Here is a 12,632-nt window from a genome sequence, read left to right on the forward strand (position 1 = left end):
ATGGAGACCCTATATGTGTCAGAGTAGAACTGTGCTCCGTAGGTTTTCAATGACTTATTTTTCATAAGCAGATCATCGACTCAATGGTAGCTAACAACATTAACAGGGATTTTAAAAGAAAAATTGGGATGCATAATTAAGAATTAGTTAATTGAACAGAAACAACACTATGATAGAAAAAATAAACAGATGCTGAAATAATAACCCTGACCATAAGCATCAGCACCCACCTGGTTCCTATGAGGCAGACATTCAAATACACCCCCGTTCTTTTACTTCTCTACCATTTCTGACACCAGCCGTTCCGACCATAGCTCTGTTTCTCTATTGGGTTTGATAATTCATTGCAACAGTCACAGAGCACTCATGGAAATGCACCATATCTGCAAGAACAACTTTAATGTAACAGAGAAGGATATAAACAGAAACAAGATTCATAAGGCAAGGTTCGGGAGGGGTCCCAGCACTGGACCTCAGTATCTCAAGGGGACCCATTTATGTCTCAAAGGGGATCCGCTTACCCTTTCCAAAAATGGAAGTTCATTCTCACCCATCAGGTAACTTTCAAACAGAAAACTCAGTGATGTCATTTGGTGGGCTCAGCTGCAGGCTGCTCCTCTCAGCTGCCTCCCTACTCTTCCTGGCCAGCTCCAGGACAGTTCTTGGATGGCTCCTGCTCTGCATGTGGCCTCCGGCTCCGGGAAGCCCCTGCTCTGTGAGCAGCCCCCTACTTGGGGGTGCCCCAGCTCTCAGAGTGTTACAGGCGCTCGCTCAGCTTTTACACTTGGCTGCCATTGTCTGGGTCTCCTCGTTGTCTCTACCTCTTCTGGTACCGTCAGTCACTGCCTCTGTTGCAGTTGTATCGGTCAAGGAAGTTCTCAGTGCAGCATCCCTGTGTCCAAAGGACATGTGCCCCTCTTCATTCTCATAGATCAGGAGGCCCCATCTGAACCCCTGTGTTCTAAGGTTTTTATTAGTCACTGGAGGGGAGTGGGGACAGCCAACCCAGGTAAAGGTCAGTTACTTGGCAGGGTTCTGCAACCAATCCGTATAAAGTTCAGACCAGACAGGGCCCAGGAACCAGGACCAAAAGGTCATATTGCTTTTTGCTAAGATGGTTCCAATCTATGGATATCCAAACCTATTTCCATCAAGTTAATTCCGACTCATAGCAACCCTATAGGACAGAGCAGAACTGCCCTATAGGGTTTCCAAGGAGTGCCTAGTGGATTTGAACTGCCGACATTTTGGTTAGTAACCAATCTCTTAACCACTGCGCCACCAGGGCTCCTCTTTGACCATTCAAAAAACCAAACCCATTGCTGTCAAGTCAATTCTGACTCATAGTGACTGTATAGGACGGAGTAGAACTGCCCCACAGGGTTTTCAAGGAGCCCCCAGTGGATTCAAACTGCCAACCTTTTGGTTAGCAGCTGTACAACTTAACCACTATGGCACCAGGGTGTCCTTTTTGACCATAGTCATGTGTAAAATCAAGGGAGTAAGATCTCTATTGGAAAAAAAGATTCATGTCAAAAAATCATTCACTTCTTACAAACGGATAGTTTTTTGTGCAGAGTTCATACTCGTGAGTTAGATACTGAAAGATTGGTAGAGGTGAGGAATTCCAGGAGTATTTTCTGCTTGAATCTAAATGTTGAAGCAGGTTTGTTTTCTATTGTCCATCTCACTTTTTACTGCAGGCATTCTCAACATCTCCAACTATTGTAGGAGCTCGCGCCCAGATGCTTATGGTGCTCAAACACATACATAGAAGTGCAGGATTTTTTTCTGAAACTCTCTCATACGTCTAATTATTTATGTGGGTTTCCTATAGAATCGTTCGCAGGCTTCTCGAACAAAATATATCCACAATCAAACCCTTAATCTTTTTTTAAAAAAATCTACTTCTCCTCTGAGGAAACAGCACCTTCAGTGGCTCAAAAGAGAAACCTGGAATCACCTGAATACCTCCATGTCTACATCATCCTAAACAGCCATCATCCAGTCTTATCACTTCTATTCCACAATGCGCTGTGACTCCGCTCTCTTCTGTCTTCTATTTTAGTGCTAGTCTGAAGTACTAGGAGACCTTCCTAGCTTGTTTTAGGAATTTGTACTACTGCCACACTCATTTCAGGGAACTGCAAGGGTGATTTTTTTTTTTTTTTTTTTAAAGACAAATATCTTATCACATCTCTCCCCTGCTTAAAACTATTCGATAACTTCCCTTGGATTTAAAATAGTATCCAAAATCTTTGGCACACCCTTCAAGGCTTTACTTATACCTCCTCTCTCCTGCTCATTACACACTTCAGCTACCCTGATACCCTCTCTGCATTTGGAAAGCAGCAAGCTATTTCACAACGAGAGCCTGCACTGCTTATACTCAGACTCTTCCTAGTCTTCACACGAGGAATTCCTCTTCACTTTTCTGGTGTTGGAGGAGGCTGCATAGGTCCGGCTCACTATTATTACTCCCCATTGCTAACTCCTGCATTGTCTCATGATCTTGTTTTTCCTTCCTGTTCCAGTCGCTATAAAAAGTTTAAAATTAACCAATGTTCCTCCTTGGAGGGTGGAAAACAAGTGATAATGATCTAAGAATGAAAAACCGAACAAAGCACCCATCTTCGGACAAGAAAACCAGGATGTTGCCAGATAACCCCCAAGAAAAGATTAACTTATCTGGGATGTGACCACCTCAAGGGGGAACTAACACAAACTTCTAAGACCTGTAATCCTGTCTCTATAAAGCCTTTGGCCAATCTCTAGTAGGGGAGACAGGTTTTTGGAGGAATCTATTCCCTTCTCTCTCCTATGTATTGATACATAAGAAAACTCTTGCTGCTCACCTCACCCCGTCTCAGAATTGGCTATTGCGGCAGGCAGCTCCAATCCATGTTATTGCAGTAACAGTATCAGTATGAATGAAATTTCTTCTGAAAGGCCCTCCTAACCTCTTGAAATATGAAGATTACCACCTTGCTCTCCCTTGCATTACTCTTATTTTTTCTTTTATAGCACTTATTAAAAATTGAAGTTATAAAATTATTTGTGTTTTTATGTATTTTCATTCTCTTCCATGAGCCTTTAATTTACATCATAGAGTTTTCAGTATGTACCTGACACATGGCAAGTAGTCAATAAATATTTCTTGTATGAATGGACAAATGAAATAAATTAATTATAATCTGTGTAAATGAGTAATAATTTACTATAGTAAATTATTGTTGTAATATATAGTAACAATTACAGATAATTTATCTCTAATCTTCTAAAATTCCAAATGCTAAGCAAAATGCCAATTTGTTAAAGAATTCAGAAAATCATCATATATAATAAAATTTAATTTGCCTAAAAACAAGATTGGTTTAGTTTGCTAAAGTATACTTTGTTTTTACTTTAATTAAAAAAATAAACTAACATCTATTATTTGTTTCTGCTACATTTTAAAGTGCTAAAATTATAATCCAATCTGAGAAGGAACTTTTATCGCAGCCATCACAAATAAGGCCCTGTAGATGGTATGAAAGATTTAAACATTTAAATTAAATCAGCTGTTTAAAGACCATCCAGATTTAATTGCCATTTGACAATGCTCAAGTACATTCTTTGAATTATGGAAATGAAGCTTCAGCATAATGAAGATTAGCCAGGAGCCCTCATGTGAGAAATAAATATGAGCTGTTTAAGATGTTTAATCACAATATTTTTAGAGGCCATTTTAAATCAATGTCGTATAAAAATAAGTTATTCAATATTTTAGAATATTTTAAATGAAAAATTGAAAATGACTAGAAATCATCAAATCCTAAAAAAAAAACTCTTCAAAATGTGCATCATTTGTATCTCTTATGGTCGGACTGGTTCATGTTAGGTTTTTTTTTCTTCTTTTCAAAGAAATCCAGAGGCTTCCAGGTTCTCATATACATGCAACAGAAATTCAATGCAGCTTTTTCTTCCTTAAAAATAAATCTAGTTATCAAAGTGGCGAGCTCAGTTATCAGATAGTCTGTAGTCTGTCTAGGAGATAGGAATCCTTGACACCGGTGGAAAGTTCGGGATTAAAAAGCTAACTTAACTGCTATAAAAAGGTGAAGCTCTATGGTCTGTATGGAAAGAACAGAGATCCCCCAATACTTGCTGCGTAAACAAATTATTACAAGGTACAAGAAAAAAGAATATACTTATGCACTTTATCATATATGTAGATATATATGTGTATATATATAAATATACACCCACACATATGTATACACACATTTAATAACGTATGTGTATTTGGTTCACTATAGAATGTGTGCATGCATACCAAATCATTGGAATGAATGGAAAACTAGACTGCGTATTTCCACATGAACAAACTAGCTACTAGAAACAACATGGATTCTTCACTTCCACTGATTTGTCACCGAAACAAACAGATCCTTTGAATAGGATTTCAGACTCTAGTCCCTTAAGTAACAAAACTCAATTAATTTGAAAATAAGATTCCAAGATACTCTGGCTGGCTAATTCTAAAATCAGTGTTTTCATCTAGGCATAACTGAAGGAATTAATTGCAAAATTGGCTGGGCCATCAGCCCTCCCCCCAAATGTTGTCTAATCCTATTGCTAATGGCATAGGCTACATTTGTACTTATCCCCTTTATAAATCTACAAAGAGTTTGTAATTTTCAAAGGTAAATATAAAATTTCCAAAAATAGAGAAATTAAATGATGAAAATCCAATAAAATAAATGTACTTAGATGGTTTAATGAGCAGTCGTCAAGTTTTTGGATTCATGATCCCCTTACATTCTTAAAATTACTGAGGATCCCAAAGCACTTTTGTTTATATATGTTATATTTATTGATTTTTGTTATGATTAAAATTAAAATTGATAACAATGTGTATAATTTATTTGAACATAAATAAAATATTTTTATGAGAAATAACACTGCTCCCAAAAATTTAGTGAGAAGAGCAGCATTGTTTTACATCTGACTTAAGGGGAGGGAGCTGGATTCTCTTGTCTACTTCTGAATTCGATCTTTTATATTATATTGCTTTGGTTGAACAATATGAAGAAAATATGACCTCACACAGATATGTAGTTGAAAAAGGTAACACTGTAGTAGCCTTTAGAGACAATTGTGCAACTCTTCTTTGATACTACACGAAAGTTTGACAAGTGGTAGTTTTTTTAAGATTAGTTGAAATGTAGAATCTGAAACTAGATCAATGAACTTTTCAGACCCTGTTACATTAACCCCTCTTGTTCTTCTTGGATTTTGAATTGCTCACTTACACACACACAGCTTTGTAACATTACACATTAGTCATCTGGAAAATATTGATTCAGAGTTATGCATATCTTACAAATATCAACACATTTTATTGAACACTATAAAAATATCACGTTATTTCCCGTATTGAATATGGTTGTCCTGTGTAGCCAGTAAGATATATAGAAGAATTGCCAGCTTGTGACTTTCAAGACTAGGACAGAAGACACGTGACAGCTTCTACCTTGTTCTCTCTTGGGTCACTCTCACGGCGACAAGTTATTTGCCATGTGCAGAAGACACTCAAGGAGCCTTAAGGGGAGGCCCACATGGCAAATAAACTAAAGCCATCTATTGTTGTTGTCGTTAGGTGCCGTCTGATCGGTTCCAGCTCATAGCAACCCTACAACAGAACAAAACACTGCCTGGTCCTGCGCCATCCTCATGATTGTTGTTATGCTTGAGCCCATCATTGCGGCTATCTGTTAGGCATTGAAAAATCAAGGCCTCCACATGGCCATTGGCATATGAATGAGCCATGTTGAAAACAAATACTTGCGCTCCAGGCAAGGCTTCAGGTAACTACAGCCCAACCAATAACTTGAGATGAGACACATTGAGTCAGAATCACCCAGCAAAGCAGTCCCTGAGTTTCTGACCCATAGAAACTGTGGGTCATAAACAATAAACATAACACGTTTCTTGTTTTAAAATACTACATTTTGGTGTACTTTTTTACACAGCAATAGATAACTAACACAACGATTGATTCATACAAGTCCATCAATGGATGCTAAACCCAGGGAGAAAAAATCTGAGGAGTAACAGGATATTTACGTAGTCTCAAAGTATCTTCTTACAAATCGCATATTAATTACAAGGGGAAAATAGTAACTTTACAGAAGAGAGAAAGAGACAGATTAAGAGAGAAAAAAGAGAGATATTAAGTAATTCTTTTAAAATGTTATTATTTGGGGCATCCGTAGTAGTCTTGCAACTTTTCCATAAGACTAAAATAATATTAAAATAAAAAGTTAAGAAAAAGAATCTATGTATGTACATTACATTACATAAAAATCTATACTTAGATATTTTGTATAATTACATACATATATGCACCCATTTATACTTTGGGAAATAAATCGGACCTCTATTTTATGAAAGTGTAGTTTCTGGCACGTTGTTTTTAGGTGCCCTCAAGTTGGTTCCAACTCATAGCAACCCTATGTACAACAGAACAAAACACTGCCCGGTCCTACGCCATCCTCATGATTGTTGTTGTGCTTGAGCCCATTATTGCAGCTACTGTGTCAGTCCATCTCTTTGAGGGTCTTCCTGTTTTTTGCTGACCCTCTCCTTTACCAATCTTGATGTCCTTCTCCAGGGACATCATGACGTCTTTGCTTTTTAACACTTTAAAGAGGTCTTTTGGAATGGTTCCGAAAACCAAACCAAACTCTTTGCCGTCGAGTCGTTTCCAACTCATAGTGACCCTATAAGACAGAGTAGAGCTGCCCTATGGGGTTTCCAAGGAGCATCTAGTGGATTTGAACTGCTAACCTTTTGGTTAGCAGCTGTACCTCTTAACCACAGTGCCACCAGGGCTCCTTTGGAATGGTAAGAGACGTCAATTATGAATCTGATACAAAGTTCTTAAAACAAAAACGTTTGTTAGACTGATATTTCTTTTATCTAATAAATATATAATTCTATAATATACTGATTGTAATTATCAAAATATGACTAAGGATAAAAAATTCCAGCATGTATATTCCAGAAGAGAAACAGGATGATGGAGATAAAACCACAAATTCTGGAGGCTGACTATCTGGGTTCAATTTCTAGTTTTTGTTTTTTAATTTAAAAACTCAATAGCTATAGGCACATTATGTGACTACTCTAGGACTAATATAGGGACAGTAATAATAGTTACCTCATTGTTTTGCTGTGTTAATATACGTAAAATGCTTAGAACGTTACCTAGTACATAATAAGTGATATCCTTGTTGTTGTTAGGTGCCGTTGAGTCTATTTTGACTCATAACGACCCCATGTGACAGAGTAGAACTACCCCATAGAGTTTCCTAGGCTGTAATCTTTATTCCTATAGGCTTGGTTTTTGTTTTGCCTTTTTTTTTTTTTTTAACAAATAGGATTTTTAAATCAAATCGAGGCAAATGGTAGCACATGTCCTGAATCTCAAGGACACACTGAAAGTTTTGGAGTGCCTGGTCAATAACATTTACTGCACTGCCTCTGCTGCTAATGTCTACGGTTGACACTGTGGAGAAGGTTCCAACCAGATATAAGCAACTCAAGACCAGCATCTCCGCAGGCTAAGACATCATTCCTCAATACTTAGCCCTTTAAGAGAACATGGAATGCACTTGTAACAACATGGCCTTCCAATCTAGAGTATATAAATAGAAAAATTTCTTTGCTTCAAATCCTACACAGGAGAACCAATACTTAAAATCTTGTTGGATGCATCCAAGTCATTTCAAATATTATGAATATGATTGTTATTCATTTATATCTTACAATTGAAATAGAAGGGTAGATGTCAAAGACTTGATTACCAAGAATTAGCATCTATAGAGAGTAATAGATTAATAGTTCTCTACTGAGTGTGATTTTGCCTCTCAGGGGATGCTGCTAAGCATCTTACAATTCACAAGGCAGCTCCAAGGTACAACAATTAGTCTTTATTTGCCTGGAGCAACATAGGAAGATGGAGAATCAGGAATAGGAGGAGGAAATGAAATGAGTGCCTAATTGCCTCCATGAACAACTGCCCCCTTTGCCGTGAGACCAGAAGAACTGGATGGTGCCTGGCTACAACTACTGAATATTTTGATCAAAGATTCTATAGAAGAATCCTGATCAAAAGGGAAAAAATGCAGACAGAATTTCAAATTCTCTTGGAATCCAAATTTTATGAAACCATGGAGGCTGGATGAATCCCTAAAACTATTGCCCTGAGAAAATGTTTAAACCTTAAGTCAAAAATATCCACTGAAGTCTTCTTAAAACCAAACAATAGTTTAGCTTAACTAGTAAAGAATGTCCTCCTTGAGCATTGTGTTCTTTTAAGATCTATTTATATAGGATCAAATTGACAATAGCAATTCAAAATATTAGATAGGAAATTTAGGGAGTAGTGAGTTTATGTTAATGGGGGAGAGACATCTCAGAAAAGGAGGGTAAGAATGGCTAGACAACTCGAAGAATATAATCAATATCACTGAATTGTACATGTAGAAATGGGTATAATTGGTGTATGGTCTACTGTGTATATTCTCAACAGCAACAAAACTAAATTAAATTATAAAAACGAAATAAACAAAACAAAAAACAGTGTTTCTGTAGTTCAGATTAAAACACAATAGTCTAAAAACTGCATTGACAATACTCCCTGTATCCGGCTTTGTTTTTAAAAGAGACCATCTCAGTTTCTTGAGTAACTCATAGCTGTATGTTTATTTTTCATGTATTTTCATTTTTATTTCCTTTGCAGGCAGGAAGAATATCTGACACATTCCTTCAGTTCCCATATGTCCCAGAATAGAGCTTTGTTACCAGCAATCCTGGGTCTGAGCCTAATGGTCAAAGCCCTTACCTTCTCTAAACATCAATTTCCCCTTTTCCCAAATGAGGGAAACCTGAGAGAATTAGTAGTTTTCAAATTGACCCACAGGCCCCCTAGGGTGATGTTTTTAAAGTGCATTAGAGGCCGAGTAGCAGGTTTAGCTAACGGCCCCTGAACACTCCACTCCTGCTTCAGTAGGGGTAGCTGTTCCATAGATATCTGGCTTCCATATTGGTTTGCATTTGGACCTTGTGTGTCTCTGCTAATGAATAACAGAGTCTGAAGACCACTCTACCACACTGTAACTAAGGTGTCTTCCAATTTTAAACTGTAAGATTTTATAGGAAAATTTTTATAAGTAAGTTTAAATATACTTAAACTTTACTATTATCTTTTGGAAAACGGTTTACATTCAAAGTCCTAGTATTCCTTGCAATACAGTAAGTTCTTTTCTTTCACGGATTAATATTTCATACATATTAAAAAGGATGGAACATTTAGTAAGTTTCTATGAGACCTTTCGCCAGACATTGCAGAGGATATTCTTTCTACTTTTACGAAGCTAGCATTGGCTAGGAAAGAGACGTGTCCACAAATAAAGGTGATAAAAGTAGGAGGCATTTATAGGAATCAATGTGCCTTAAGGAAGGTCTCTAAATCAGGAGAGAGGGAGAATTCTGTTACTCAGCTTCAGCCTCTTATTGCCCTGTGTAATATACAAGTTCCTGGGTAGCACAGTTAAATGCTCAACTACTAGCAGATCCAGAGGTGCCTAGGAAGACAGACTTATGGAGTCAACTGGATGGCAGCTAACAAAGACAGCAACAATAGTGTGGGCTCAAGGTTGTCAAATGTTTCAATTACTTTTTCAAGAAAATCTGAAGATCCAGATTTTTTTGTCTGAATGATTCCAACTTTTACATGTTGTCAATTTACTTAACAATAATATTTTCAAATATCGTGCCAGGCAAACCAAGCAAGGCTGTACGCTAGTATTTCGTCCAAGATCTGCCATTTTGAAACTTCTGAATCAGAAAACCTCCTCTAACCACTTATTAGAAAGTTAGATGGTGGTTGACATAATAGTCTGGGGCCAATATCCTGCTATGTGTATTTAAATAATTTCATTAATAGCTGGGTGTGGTGATAGTCAGGAGAATGGATTGGAAACGTAAGTATTCAAAGTGGAGGTAACATCTAAGGTGGGTTTCGTCTGTGTTCGTTACTTTCCTTGAGGATTTTGACTTGCAAGGCACATCATTTTTGCATTTGAGCCTAAGAAGTCATTCCTACAAACAGATGCAGCTATGACCTGACCTTATAGTCACTTGCTCCAATGAACCCTGATGCTTCTCTAACAGAGATTTACCTTTCCCTGGGGAGTGTTCAGTGACCACCAAAATGTGTTTTAAAATTCAGGGCAGCATCTCTCAGCTGTGAAAAGCAAATCTTTTATCCATTTTTATTCCTTTGTTCAGCTTTCTAATTCTGAATTGTAGATTGTAACAGCACACACAAAAAGGTAATTCTATTCACAAGCAATGAGTTATGGTAAATTGTCTAGAGTGGGTTTTAAATTTTTTTCTATAAGAGAAAAACAAATTATAGCTTTAACATTTTAGCTGCGTCTGAGGCAATCACAAAGGAACAATAGGTTAATCAATATATCCAGAAACTTTATCTAAAAAAAGAAAATCTACTCATAATAATTATCCCTGGTGGGTTGTTTAAGAGACGAAGTACAGCAGAAAAGATGGTGATTGATAGCTAGGAATTTTTGGCAGCTGTAGCCTTTGAAGCATGAAATACATTAGCATTGTCTCCTAATGCCTTCAATAATTGTTCTGAGTTGATGCTTGTGTTATGAAAAAGGTGCTCAATTTATTCACAAAACAGCCGGTGGTTGAGCAATTTAACACATATAAATAAAATGACCTCGATTTTTTCAATTGACGCTTATGCAAAAGACAGTGTCAGAAATAACTTACACCATACATAATTGATAAAGGCCTAACTTGGTGTTCTTTACTGAAACAGTTTTGTCCTTTACAAGTTATTAAATATTACAAGCTTCCAGTTAAATTTATTGTATCATTATATATACAGTATAGAGTCTGCTATTGTAAGGAATAACTGTCATGAAGTTAAAGAGAAAAAAAGTGATTCTTAGGCACTGCATTTGGTCATTAAATGAAACTTTATTTTAAAAAATTATGTTTAAAATTTATCTTTAAAAATTATTCTAGTTCTTAAATGGTATTCAGAGCAATATGGTCACAACATAGGCTCTATTGGATAGCAAGAGATGTTTCCTTTAATTAGATTTTTCCTTGAATATAACCTGATAGAAGAAAAATAAGTGGTTTTATCACAATTAGGAAAGTTTAAGACATCAGTGTTTGGGACACTTTTGTCTATCTTTTTCTAACAGTATGAGTAGGGAACTGTTTCAAGACTGCATAAAATCCTGCAATTTTTAGTACATTGCTTTTCTTAAGCACAGATCCATTAAAATAACAATGTTTGAGGGGATTATCATTGCATAAAATGCAAAGTACTTTTTTGCTGTTTCCAAACCACATTAACACCCATTAGCTGTCTCTCTTTTTTTTTTTTTTTTGCCTCCAAACCAATTTCTGAAACATTTCAGCAGATATTATTGCTACCAGCAGATGAATGTAATAATCAGATCTAGAATCCAGGTTTTCTCCTAATTGCTTCCTGTTCATTTATGCATTATGTTATATGAATTATGATTTAGGAATCTATGCAATGTAAGTTATAAGAATTCCGACCTTAGAAGATTGAAAATGGTGAAATTCTTGTTCAGTTAACTGCAAGGCTGCATATGTGTGTGTGTCTATGTGTTTGTGTGATTGAGAGAGACACAGAGCGAGAACCTAATGCAATCACGTGCTCCATAAATTTTAACCGAGGAGGCAAACTGAGAGCATATCAACAGGAGGCCATGAAACCGTAAGCTCTTCGAAGCCCAGGTCCACCTATGCTTCACCCTCAGGCTTAATCCCTGCTAATAAATTATAAACAAATGACGAAATGTCAAGAAAAGGACCAGAGAAGGGACCTTCAAGAAATTTATTCATGAGCTGTCTAGTATATGTGGTTGATAGTTCACCAACATGTCCAACTCAAGAAAAATGGTCGCTGTATTTCCTTTGAAAGATGAGGGCAATGTTTACTGTAGGAGGTTTGGTTGAGAAGTACAATGGTTTTAAAGATGCACATTGGGATTAGGAGCTGAACTAGAAAAAAAGGCAGACAAATGTCAGTTCCTAGAGAAACGTCAGGGGTAAAAGAGAAAAGCCAGTGTTGGGCCTGGGAAAAGGTGAAGGTGAGGAATCCCCGATGGTGGGTGAGAGAAATGGAAATACCAAGTAGGATTTTTGACCTGTTAGGGTAGGTTTAATTAGGTAAACCCCCCTTTTCCATAACTCCTCAAAATCTTTAGTAAAGTCTGTATTGCACACTACTATGTTTGTGTATATATCTGCTCCTGTTTTGGGGTGTGTGTATGTGTGTGAGGGAGAAAGAAAGAGAGAGAGGGATAGAAACAGAAAGAAAAATGTTATTGTGAGTAAATTGTGCTGGATTTTTTTTTTTTTTTTTTTTTTGGTTGATGTGAAAGTAATATTCATATCCCAAAATTTTATTTACAAGTTTTAGGATGAAGGATCCACTCATACCTGAAAGGATATATATATGTGTGTAGATATATATATGTGTGTGTGTATATATATATATATATATGTGT

General features: G+C 36.7%; 1 long non-coding RNA gene across 1 annotated transcript in view; it reads right to left on the reverse strand.

Annotated features, from left to right (window-relative positions):
- Positions 1-271: 271 nt before the first annotated feature.
- LOC111821075 (uncharacterized) overlaps positions 272-12,632 on the reverse strand; it is a 505,833-nt gene continuing 493,472 nt past the window's right edge. Inside the window, exon 4 of the long non-coding RNA XR_002824558.1 lies at positions 272-383. This is a non-coding gene — a long non-coding RNA (uncharacterized LOC111821075). The remainder of the gene's footprint in view (positions 384-12,632) is intronic.

Source organism: Trichechus manatus, unplaced genomic scaffold (assembly GCF_000243295.1).
Source record: "Trichechus manatus latirostris isolate Lorelei unplaced genomic scaffold, TriManLat1.0 scaffold00062, whole genome shotgun sequence".
Classification (NCBI taxonomy): domain Eukaryota; kingdom Metazoa; phylum Chordata; class Mammalia; order Sirenia; family Trichechidae; genus Trichechus; species Trichechus manatus.